The following is a 12,778-nucleotide window of genomic DNA, read 5'->3' as shown; positions in this document are numbered from 1 at the left end:
AAAACCCAAGCAGTAGGGTTTGACTAAGTAAAAAGTTAGATTTGATCTGTAACTGTGTATTTGAACTCAACATCACTCTTAAACTAGTGCTGTGTGGTTAAGGCCAGGCAAAGCAGCCTCTTTAATGCGTTTGATTGTTAGTTTTTCTTCTCCGACGTGGAGGCGCATTAGTAGCCAACTCGCTCTCTGCTTTCACATCTCTCTCTCACCCAAGTGAACGAGCGCCGTACCGCAGCGTTTAACTTCACAATATTACAGTTTTTTACAATTGCTATGACAGTTTTTCCAATACCTTAAACAAGTTTTACAACTCTTAACGCACCAACACACCTACCACACACAATTGGCAAAACTGTTAATTTCATGCTCCAAATCACACATTGTAAACTAAACTCAAACGCCAATTGTCATAACACAAAAATACACTAAACATGAAACCATGTCTACCAAACACTAACACCCGTTCTCTTTTCACAGGAACATTTAGTCAATCATAGCACTATGTCATAAAAAACACTAACATCAGATGGAATTAAACTGCATTCATTTATGCAGGTAAGTGTCAGGTCACACAGTATATGGATTATAGATTGTGTTTGCAATGCAGTTTCTTTTGAAGCCTCTACATTTTTGTTTTGTTGGGTTTAGTAAATGCATTTTGTTTCTTTTGCTGCGTAAATTCAGAACAAAGACCAAATGACCCATCTCAGAGTAGCTTTATAGAATGTACGGTTACTGTATTGAAAAAAAGAAGATAGAAACAATTGCTGCAGTAAAGGCTTCATTTGCAACAGGTCATTACTGCAAGAAATATGCAATATAGCTTCAATTTACAGTATTACCTAGCTCTGGCCCTTCTCTGAGCGCCACCACACATTCTAACTCCTCTCCCTCTCCCTTGCTCCACTCCTCTCCCTTGTCCTGGTACTTGTCTTCCTCTCCCTTGTGCAGGCATTACTGTATTCTTACTTTCTTCGTGTTGCTCTATATTGTTATTTTTCCACACCAGATCAGCCCAAAGAGGTCCTCTTTACTGTCTATACCATATGGTCATGCAAGTGAAAGAACCTCAACACCTGAGTGTTTCCTAGTTGGGAATCAGCTGTGATTTACAGTAGGCCTATTTGCATAACTTCAGCTGTTTCTCAGTAGCAATAGAATAAAATACAGGGGATATATTTGTGTTTCAATTCACAATATAAACAGCTGTTCACTTTGACTTTAGCCAATAATTTAGGTTTTGAACATAATGTTATCTGTTTTGCTGACAGTGGGAAAACATTGGAAAATTTGGCAGTAAAAATAGATTGTTTTGGTCTTGGTTGAGCTTGTGTGTAAAAGTTCAAGCACTTAAAATGTGTGTTTAGCCTACTCTATGCATTTTGTGTCAAAGCAAAAAGAAATGTTTTAATTGTACAGCCTACACAGACGGATGTTGTGCTAACTGTGTTAAAAGTTTAGGAAACTTGTTAAAGATATTGAAAAAAGTGTCTTAGCGATTGTATAAAACTGCAAGTCGGGAGAGGTATGCAGCTGACCTGAGTTAAAGTTGATGTAACGTTATCATTAGCTACATATCTTTATGAGGCCTGGCTCAGTATCGCAAATCTGGCAAGCAACTGAAACTAGCGCCGAGAAACACAGTATGTAACGTTACATAGGTAGCTTACTCGCTAAATCTTTTTGTGTAAAGGGATTTCTGAATAGTTTGGGTACAGACGCAAATTGCAAACGTTAGGTAGCTAACTGTAGCTAGCTTTGCTAGCGTCACATCTGCTTAGGTTACCTTTTTTATGTTTTCTTTCTAAATGCTGGTAAAAGTTTGATGTAGGCCTATTCCCAGCCGTCTAAAAAAGGGGAAAGAGAGAGAAAGAGAGCAGCAGAGGGGGAGAGAGAGGCAAAGAGAGAGACAGAAAGTCACTGAAATAAAAAGACTCAAACTGGAAATGAATTGGTGTGACAATGAATCTGTTTCCATGGATATCTTTCTAGTCTGTGTGTGTGTGTCTGGAATGTTTCAGCAGACATCTGAAAACCCATCCTCACACCACTGCACTTCTGTTGCACGTTCTCGCACATGTAAAAACATGCATTGACACGCATTCACACATCTACACACACACACACCTACACACACATCTACACATACACACACATCTACACGTACACACACACATCTACACGTACACACATACACACACATGTATGCACAAGTTTTATGCTCAGATTGTCAAACTCCTATTTTACACGCCACTGAACAATTTCAAACATAATCTCATAAATTTGTCGCATGAAACAACACATTTCAAAACCAAACATGTGTTTCTGTCTTTTTCACACACACACACACACATTCACACACGCACGCACACACACACACACACACACACACTCACACTCACCTCGGACTGTTGGCTGAACGGTGCAGATATCATGTTGTTCCTATCTCCACCAGCAGGTGGTGACATCATGTCATTTCCACCTCCACCAGCAGGTGGCCAGCTTTTCTGACTGTGCTGGACTGACTGTGTGACTCCACAGTCTTTTACACTGACCCAGAGGTGACCAACACAGACACATGATGACTAGGAAGGAAAGAGAAAGCGAGAGAGAGGCTGGGAGAACAGGGGCTGGGAGGATAGAGGCTGGAGGATAGAGGCTGGAGGATAGAGGCTGGAGGATAGAGGCTGGAGGATAGAGGCTGGAGGATAGAGGCTGGAGGATGGAGACATTAGCATGCTCATTGCAACACATTCTCAATCAAGGCATATGGACCGCATGGACGCACACATACACTCAATCACACACACACACACACACACTCAATCACATGCAAATTAAATCACAGCATATGGACAACGTCATGCAAGACATCCACACACCCGATACTCAGTCATCGTATAGGGAATGACTGCACCTTGCGGGAAGGAGGAGGTGCATCAGCTCCACCTGACACACATCGAGCGATGATGTCACTCCTCCTAACAGCCCAGGTTCTCTACATGGAACCATCAGGAGAACCGGAAAACCTTCATGAAGGTTCCAGAACTCTGAATTCAATACCTTTCTCTCCCCCCTCTCTCTCTCTCTATAAGACATATTGGCAGGCACCACACACACACACACACACACACACACACATCTATAATCATGCTCTCAGTGTTCCAGTAATGAATGAGGGGGGCTGTGCCTTCAGCACCGTGCTCACGAAGGAGGTTTACACACGCACACACACTCACACACACATACTCACACACATGCTTACACACACACTCACACACACACACATACTCACACACATGCTCACCCACACACACACACACACACACTCACACACACACACACATCTACACTCTATCTCTCTGTGAGTCACAGATCAATCAGAGAGGATGGTCAGTGTCTTCACTACAACATGTCCTCTCTGTTCTAGTCACCCCTGCATGTCCCTGTGCCTCTGACACATGCACCTTTATATACACCTCTTCAGCTCTACCATAAATATACTGACTAAACACCTGGATGCACCATCATTAGCATGTTTATATACACCTCTTCAGCTCTACCATAAATATACTGTCTAAACACCTGGATGTACCATCATTAGCATGTTTATATACACCTCTTCAGCTCTACCATAAATATACTGTCTAAACACCTGGATGCACCATCATTAGCATGTTTATATACACCTCTTCATGTATATACAGATGTAGATCTACCTGTAGTAAACACTGTATATTTCTGTTCCTGTGGATCTGCTGACACCTTTACCATGTTTGAACTGCTGCATATATCCTGCCCAAGACAAGAACACTTCAACCATCCAGTAACCAGGACAAGAACACTTCAACCATCCAGTAACCAGGACAAGAACACTTCAACCATCCAGTAACCAGGACAAGAACACTTCAACCATCCAGTAACCAGGACAAGAAAACTTCTACCATCCAGTAACCAAGACAAGAACACTTCAACCATCCAGTAACCAGGACAAGAACACTTCAACCATCCAGTAACCAGGACAAGAAAACTTCTACCATCCAGTAACCAAGACAAGAACACTTCTACCATCCAGTAACCAGGACAAGAACACTTCTACCATCCAGTAACCAGGACAAGAACACTTCTACCATCCAGTAACCAGGACAAGAACACTTCAACCATCCAGTAACCAGGACAAGAACACTTCTACCATCCAGTAACCAGGACAAGAACACTTCTACCATCCAGTAAGCAGGACAAGAACACTTCTACCATCCAGTAACCAAGACAAGAACACTTCTACAATCCATTAACCAGGACAAGAACACTTCAACCATCCAGTAACCAAGACAAGAACACTTTTACCATCCAGTAACCAAGACAAGAACACTTCTACCATCCAGTAACCAGGACAAGAACACTTCTACCATCCAGTAACCAGGACAAGAACACTTCTACCATCCAGTAACCAAGACAAGAACACTTCTACCATCCAGTAACCAGGACAAGAACACTTCTACCATCCAGTACCTAGACTACCCTCACATCTCTGCCCCCCACCCTCACAGCGTCAGGTCTGGAATACCAGCTGATGCAGAAGGCAGGCAGGAGCTCTGGGAGGAAAAGGCAGCATGTATCTAAAGGAGGGAGACGTCAGTGTCGGAGAGAAATACTGTGGGTTTCACAGGAAGAATAGCAGGCGATCAAGTGGAGAGGGCTTGTGAATGCTTTGTGTGTGTTGTGCGCGGGGAGAGGGAGAGAGAGAGGGTTAGAGAAATGGAGAGAGAGTGGAGACAAGGAGAGAGAGGGAGAGATAGAGAAGAAGAGGGAGAGATGAGAGAGAAGGAGAGAGAAGGACAGACAGAGAGAGAGAGAGAGAGATGAGAGAGAAGGAGAGAGAGAGTCAGAGATGAGAGAGAGGGAGAGAGAGAGAGAGGGAGAGAGAGAGAGAGAGAGGGAGAGAGAGAGAAGAAGAGGGAGAGTGAGAGTAGGAGAGAGAAGGACAGACAGAGAGAGAGAGAGAGAGATGAGAGAGAAGGAGAGAGAGAGTCAGAGATGAGAGAGAGGGAGAGAGAGAGAGAGGGAGAGAGAGAGAGAGAGGGAGAGGGAGAGAGAGGGAGAGAGAGAGAGGGAGAGAGAGAGAGAGAGAGAGAGAGAGAGAGAGAGAGAGAGGGAGAGAGAGGGAGAGAGAGAGGGAGGGAGAGGGAGGGAGAGAGATGAGAGAGAGAGAGAGAGAGAGAGAGGGAGAGGGAGAGAGAGAGAGAGAGAGAGAGAGAGAGAGAGAGAGAGAGAGAGAGAGAGAGGGAGAGAGGGAGAGAGAGAGGGAGAGAGAGGGAGAGAGAGAGACAGAGGGAGAGAGAGAGACAGAGAGAGAGAGAGAGAGAGAGAGAGAGAGAGAGAGAGAGAGAGAGAGAGAGAGAGAGAGAGAGAGAGAGAGAGAGGGAGGGAGAGAGAGATCTGTTTTCAGTTAAAAAACAGAAGAGGCTAAAAGACTGTGTTGGCGTGGAAACTGATGGTGTTGGCGTGGAAACGGCAAGTGGATGCTAAAGTGACGCCGTGGCAACGATGACCCCCCAGAGCATGGGGTCTGCATCATCGTCACTGTGATGTCATGGATACCAGAGACTATGGTACAGGCGTGCCGCGGAACCTGCCAGGGCTAACTGATGGATCTCTGGATTGCACACACACACACACACACACACACACATACAACCAACAAACACACTCATACAACCAACACACACACACACACACATACAACCAACACACACACACACACACTCAACCACCATCACACACACAGCCAACACACACAAATGCAACAGTGTGACAGAGAGATGGTGGTGGGATGGAAGGATGGATGGAGAGAGAAGGAAAGACAAAGACAGAATGGGAGAGAAGAGAAATAAAAGCAACTATGAGAGACAGAAAGAGAAAGATGGAATGAAAGAAAAACAGAGATAGGGAGAGTGTTATAGCGAAAGAAAGAAAGAGAGGAAGTGAGAGAGATATTAATAGACAGAGAGAGTAAAGAGAGAGAGAGAGAGAGAGAGAGAGAGACAGAGGAAGATAGAGAGAAAGGAAGATAGAGAGAGGTTGTCTTGATTGCAATCAGAGCATCTACAGGACTCCTGATTGCTCACTATGTGTATGTGTGTGCGGACGTGTGTATGTATGCGCACACTTGTGTGCGAGTGTGTGAGTGTGTGTGTGTATGAGAGTGTGTGTGAAGAGCAGAGACCACCTGTCTGTGACCTAGAGTTAATTCAGACTAAGTGCTGTTACTCTCTGAATACACATGGAGTTCATCCTTGAGTCCCCACTCCACTCCCAGCCTCACACCTCCACCCCTCTCCACCCCTCTCCACTCCCAGCCTCTCACCTCCACCCCTCTCCACTCCCAGCCTCTCACCTCCACCCCTCTCCACTCCCAGCCTCTCACCTCCACCCCTCTCCACCCCTCTCCACTCCCAGCCTCTCACCTCCACCCCTCTCCACCCCTCTCCACTCCCAGCCTCTCACCTCCACCCCTCTCCACTCCCAGCCTCTCACCTCCACCCCTCTCCACCCCTCTCCACTCCCAGCCTCTCACCTCCACCCCTCTCCACCCCTCTCCACTCCCAGCCTCTCACCTCCACCCCTCTCCACTCCCAGCCTCTCACCTCCACCCCTCTCCACTCCCAGCCTCTCACCTCCACCCCTCTCCACCCCTCTCCACTCCCAGCCTCTCACCTCTACCCCTCTCCACCCCTCTCCACTCCCAGCCTCTCACCTCCACCCCTCTCCACTCCCAGCCTCTCACCTCCACCCCTCTCCACCCCTCTCCACTCCCAGCCTCTCACCTCCACCCCTCTCCACGCAGCATAATGCCAGATGCGTGCTGGACTGGTGGAGGTGTGGTGGACTGGTGGAGGTGTGGTGGACTGGTGGAGGTGTGGTGGACTGGGTGGAGGTTTGGTGGAGAAGGTTCTGGAAAGGCCCCCCTTCCTCTGGAAGCTTCTGCACCTGAATGTGTGCCCATGTGACCTTGACAGGCTCAAGAGAGATGGGGGGAGTACATTTAGTCATTTTTAGTCATTTAGCAGACGCTCTTATCCAGAGCGACTTACAGTAAGTACAGGGGAGAGAGACAGAGAGATAGGGGATATAGATAAAAAGATAGAGGAGAGAGAGAGCAAATGTCTGTGTGTAGGTCTCTGTGTTTGTGTGTTTGGGTGTGAAGGTGTGTTTGACCTGGCTTACAAAATTAATTTTTCCTGACTGGTTTGTTTGTGTCAGACCAGATCAATCAAGCTCTGCACCATCAGGGGATGACACTCCTCTCCATACATTTACACTTTAACCCTTGTATCACAGGCTGACCTGGACCCTATGCCCTCACACACACATGTACACCTTGTATCACAGGCTGACCTGGACCCTATGCCCTCACACACACATGTACACCTTGTATCACAGGCTGACCTGGACCCTATGCCCTCACACACACATGTACACCTTGTATCACAGGCTGACCTGGACCCTATGCCCTCACACACACATGTACACAGGCTGACCTGGACCCTATGCCCTCACACACACATGTACACAGGCTGACCTGGACCCTATGCCCTCACACACACATGTACACACGCTGACCTGGACTGTATGCACAGACACACTCAGAGAGACACACACTCAGAGACACACAGCTGCTGGGAGAATGTTAATCATGATGTATCTGCACTGGGGCAGGGGGTCAGGAATTTAATTCACAAGTAATCATTGGAATGTGTGAGGATGGGTTATATGTCATCATTCATGTGGTGGTGGTGGAGGAGGAGGAGGAGGAGGAGGAAAAGGAGGAGAAGAAGAAGAAATGTACTTTGGCAGGGAGGTACATACATTAAACATTTAGGAATATTGAAACTTAAATATGTGGACTAACTATACAAAAGGAGCAAAGTCTAGCTAATACTAAGGGGGGTCTTGCTAATACTAAGGAGAATAAAATAAAATATAAGTAGTTATAATATACAATCTAACCTAAAAAAACAGATAGTGCAAGAGAACGATACAATAGTGCAAATTGCAATGTGCAGGGTGTCATTGTGCAGCTTGTGATTTAAAGTCAGTGTGAGTCCTTGGCCTTGTTAAAGTGGCCAACAGCGGATGGAAGAAACTGTTCTTGTGGCGTGAGGTTTTGGTCTTGATGGACCGCAGGCTTCTGCCGGAGGGGAGTAACTGAGACAGGGAGTGTCCAGGGTGGGAGGGGTCGGCCACAATCTTCCTCGCTCGCCTCAGGGACCTTGAGGTGTGCAGGTCCTCAAGGGTAGGCAGATTGCAGCCGATCACCTTCTCAGCAGTGCGGATGATCAGCTGCAGTCTGCTCTTGTCCTTGGCAGTGGTAGCAGCGTACCAGATGGTGATAGAAGAAGTGAGGATGGACTCCATGATGGCTGTGTAGAAGTGCACCATCATTGTCTTTGGCAGGTTGAATTTCTTCAACTGCCATAGGAAGTACATCCTCTGTTGTGCTTTCTTGGTGAGGGAGCTGATGTTCAGTTCCCACTTGAGGTCCTGGGAGAGGATAGTGCTCAGGAAGCGGAAGGACTCCACAGTGTTGACTGGGGAGTCACACAGGGTGATGGGGGTGAGTGAGGCTGTGTTCTTCTTGAAGTCCACAACCATCTCCACTGTCTTAAGAGCATTGAGCTCTAAGTTGTTCTGGCTACACCAGGTCACCAGGTTGTCAGCTTCCCACCTGTAGTCAGACTCGTCCCCGTCAGAGATGACCCAATGAGGGTGGTGTCATCCGCAAACTTCAAGAGTTTGACAGACGGATGACTCGAGGTGCAGCTGTTGGTGTACAGGGAGAAGAGCAGAGGAGAAAGAACGCAGCCCTGAGGTGATGAGAGAGAGAGTCGTCACTGTAGAGGGGGGGAGGGGGGAGGCCTCATGGATGGGAAGGGGTAGTTCAGGACTTTCCAATTGTTTTTCAAATCTGCAGTCGAACTTGTTCAGGTCGTTGGCCAGGCGGGAGTCGTTGGTGGAGTGGGGGGCTCTGGGCTTGAAGTTGGTGATCTGCCTGAGCCCTCGTCGTTAGCAGAGAATTGACGCTTCAGTTTCTCTGAGTACAGTCGTTTAGCCTCTCTCACCGCCTTGCTAAACCTGTTCTTTGACTCCTTGAATCTGTCTCTATCCCCACTCCTAAAAACTTCCTCTTTCTCTGACCTCAACCTTCTCAGCTCTGCTGAGAACCAGGGCTTGTCGTTGTTGAAGCTCACCCTGGTGCGTGTTGGTATACAGCAGTCCTCACAGAAGCTGATGTATGATGTCACAGCCTCAGTGAGTTCATCCACTATTGGTAGCAGTCGTGAACATATGGCTAGAATTCCCACTAAATCTGCCGCTGGAAGCAGAAAAGTTGGAAATAAATCCACAGGAGTTGTGGTCCTTATGTTCAGAAGTACTTCTCTTGTTAGAGAACCCTGGAAATCTTGGCAGAACACTGAATTAACAGACAAAACAAGACAAAACTGAGCGCATCTAACAACCACGGCAGCCCTCACCGGCGCCATCTTAACATGAACAGTTGTCTGTTGTCTGTAAACATAAACAACTAACATGGCAGTGCGTAAAACTATCATTTCATTACACACACACCTACCCACACACTCATATACTGGGACTTAGTCGATATCACAATGCTGACCTGTAGTCTCTGGAAGGGAAGGCCAGGAGACCCTACCCCTGACCCCTGACTCTCTCCATGAACTCAGCTCCTCCCCAGGTCCAGCTTCCTGGATCAGTCCTACAGAGCAGGAACACCCGTCTGAATAACACAAATTCACACCAAAGCCAATGAGAGGAGGAGGGGGGGGGAGAGGAGGAGGAGCAGGAGGGGGAGGATGAGCCTTGCCTGCCTGCCTCCCCCACTCCTCCCCCTCGCCTCTTTCTCTCCCACTCTTCACCCTCGCCTCTCTCTCCCCTTCCCCCTCCCCTCCTGCAGTGGCTGAAGAAGCAGAGCAGGAGGACGGCGTTATTAATAGCTCTTTATTCTGGCCTTAAGCAGAATGGTGCTCCTCCTCAGGTAAAGGGCATGCTGGGGCTTCTATTGTCAGAGCTGGTGCTAACACACACACACACACACACATGGGGGCAAGAGGGGGAGAGGAGGAGGAGGAGGGGAGTGGAGGGGAGAGAAGGAGGCTGGGGAGGGGAGAGGAGAAGGAGGATGAAGAGAGGAGAGGAGGGGGAGAGGAGGAGGAGGAGGAAGAGAGGAGAGGAGGGGGAGAGGAGGAGGAAGAGGAAGAGGAAGAGGAGGGGGAGAGGAGGAGGAGGAGGAAGAGAGGAGAGGAGGGGAGAGAAGGAGGCTGGGGAGGGGAGAAGAGAAGGAGGATGAAGAGAGGAGAGGAGGGGGAGAGGAGGAGGAGGAGGAAGAGAGGAGAGGAGGGGGAGAGGAGGAGGAAGAGGAAGAGGAAGAGGAGGGGGAGAGGAGGAGGAGGAGGAAGAGAGGAGGGGAGAGGAGGAGGAAGAGGAGAGGTCTTCTCACTATCCTGCAGTAGTAGCTACATCACACCTTAGGGCAGAGCAGACTGGAGACATCACATCAGCACACAGTCAGTCAGTCTGCCTGTATGCCTGTCTGCCTGTCTGTCTGTCTGTCTGCCTGTCTGCCTGACACTAGATGGGGTGTCATTAAAGACAAACACGTAGTTATGATCATTAAGTGACATTTATTCTGTGTATGTATTGTGTATGTATTAAAAACATCATTTCTAGATCTGTGCCTGGGGTGGTTAGCTGCCAGCTCTGATCGGTGTCTCTTGGTTCGCTTCCAACAGAGTGTGTGTGTGTGTGTGTGAGTGTGTGGGGGGAACGTCTGTATGTGTGTGTATGTGTGTGTGTCTGTGAGAGAGAGAGAGAGAGAGAGAGAGAGAGAGAGAGAGAGAGAGAGAGAGAGAGAGAGAGAGAGAGAAGAGTAGCCTCATTGTTGAAACAAAACGAATACATTCGGCAGACTGGTGTAAAAATTGACCTAATCTCTATGACTTAAACGTCATTTAAGGCTTAACTTATAGTTCAGTGCAGCTTAATTGTTTTCCGTGATAATTAAATGGTAGCGTGATAATAAATGACCATTTCAAATCATACAAACTGTCAAAGTACATTATTTTGATGCAAGAATTTCTTCTAAAATAGTATCTGCTGGTTTACATGGACTAACATGAGAATATGATATGTGTTTGTGTAACTGAGTGTGAACCATGAAACTAGCTCCTCAGGTATGTAAAAGGCCAATGCGTCAAAAGCTAGCTTTTCTTTGGCGAAGCTGGTAGTGGTTGCCCTTGGAAGTCGAGAGGTGACAGGTTCGACTCCCAGTGGGGGTGGACATTGGCCAGATACCTCTGACGGAGCTTGTAAGACCACATCCGTTAAATACCTGTTACATTTGCAATGGGCGTATTTAGGCCAGGGAATTGGCTATAAAATGTTGAGCAACAGGCTGTATACAGTGTGATATAACACACACAGGCAACAGGCTGTATACAGTGTGATATAACACACACAGGCAACAGGCTGTATACAGTGTGATATAACACACACAGGCAACAGGCTGTATACAGGCCCGGTTCGTGCCAGCTCTGGAAGGGCGTTCTGGCAGATATCTGGAGTGAGATGGTGATAAATTATCCAGATTTGTATCCAGAAATTAAACCAGTTCCAGTGATGAAGCAATAAACCAAAAGAGGGTGTAGTATGTCTCTTTGATAGAACACCCCCCAAGCCATGTCACAGTTCCATGTAGGTTTACACAAACACAACATTTACTGTGGCAGAAAGGGGCAAACAATAAACCCATCCAGATCTTAAATTGCAGGTTCATTATTGTTCATTATTATCCACAGCGGCTTCCTATAACTCATTTGTGCGACCAAATCATATTTTGCGCCAGTAACTGAAAAAGTTAGTAGCGCAAGTGTCACCAGTGGAAAAGGTTATGTAGAGACCTGTAAGCTTCAAAGGGGGTTCTTTATTAATGAATGAATGCAATATGCTAAATGCCTGAAAATATCAGGAGAAGGGAAAAACATAAAATTAGTTTAAGTCATAGAGATTAGGTCAATTTTCTCACCGGTCTGCCAAATGTATTCGTTTTGATTCAACTATGAGGCTACTGATCACCATTCCCTATTGCAGGGGAAATGAGAAGACAACCATTTCATTCTACTCTTCACTCTTAATATTTTGAGTTGTAAATGATCAGAAAAAAATATGCTTTTAAATCTATGTACTCTTTATAAATAATAAGTAGCTATGCATTTTTTATATAAATTATACAGAAATATCAGTTGTAAAATTTTCATTAAAAAACGGACCTCTCTGCAACCGACTCAAGCAAGCAAACCCTACAATTTCCCCAGAAATTGTACCCTCTGTAGTTTGAAGTTGTAATTATATTCGCTGGTTAAATCGAGATCTCGATTTGCATTGCCCTCGCTTGGACAAACGTTAGGCTGTAGTCTCCACGGCATCGCCATCAGTCACAAGTAAATATAGAAACATTTGAAAACAGTCAAATTGTATCTGCTCCATAAATTCTAGAAACGCCTGCAGAAACGGTCAAATAGACAATGAGACGTTTGAAAAGACGGATTCTATTTTAGGTTACCAAGGTGAAATATCACCAAGCTTAAGAACAGACGAACACCAATCCGTGATGAGCAGTGCGTCATTGCTCAAGGTCTCGTGCCAGCACGCCTCCTGCCTCTATAAAAACTCCACAAGTTTCCCTTCGGCTCAGATCGCG

This window comes from Hypomesus nipponensis, chromosome 18, assembly GCF_054491055.1.
Source record: "Hypomesus nipponensis isolate SF chromosome 18, ASM5449105v1, whole genome shotgun sequence".
Lineage (NCBI taxonomy): Eukaryota > Metazoa > Chordata > Actinopteri > Osmeriformes > Osmeridae > Hypomesus > Hypomesus nipponensis.
Note: the sequence above shows the minus strand (reverse complement) of the source record.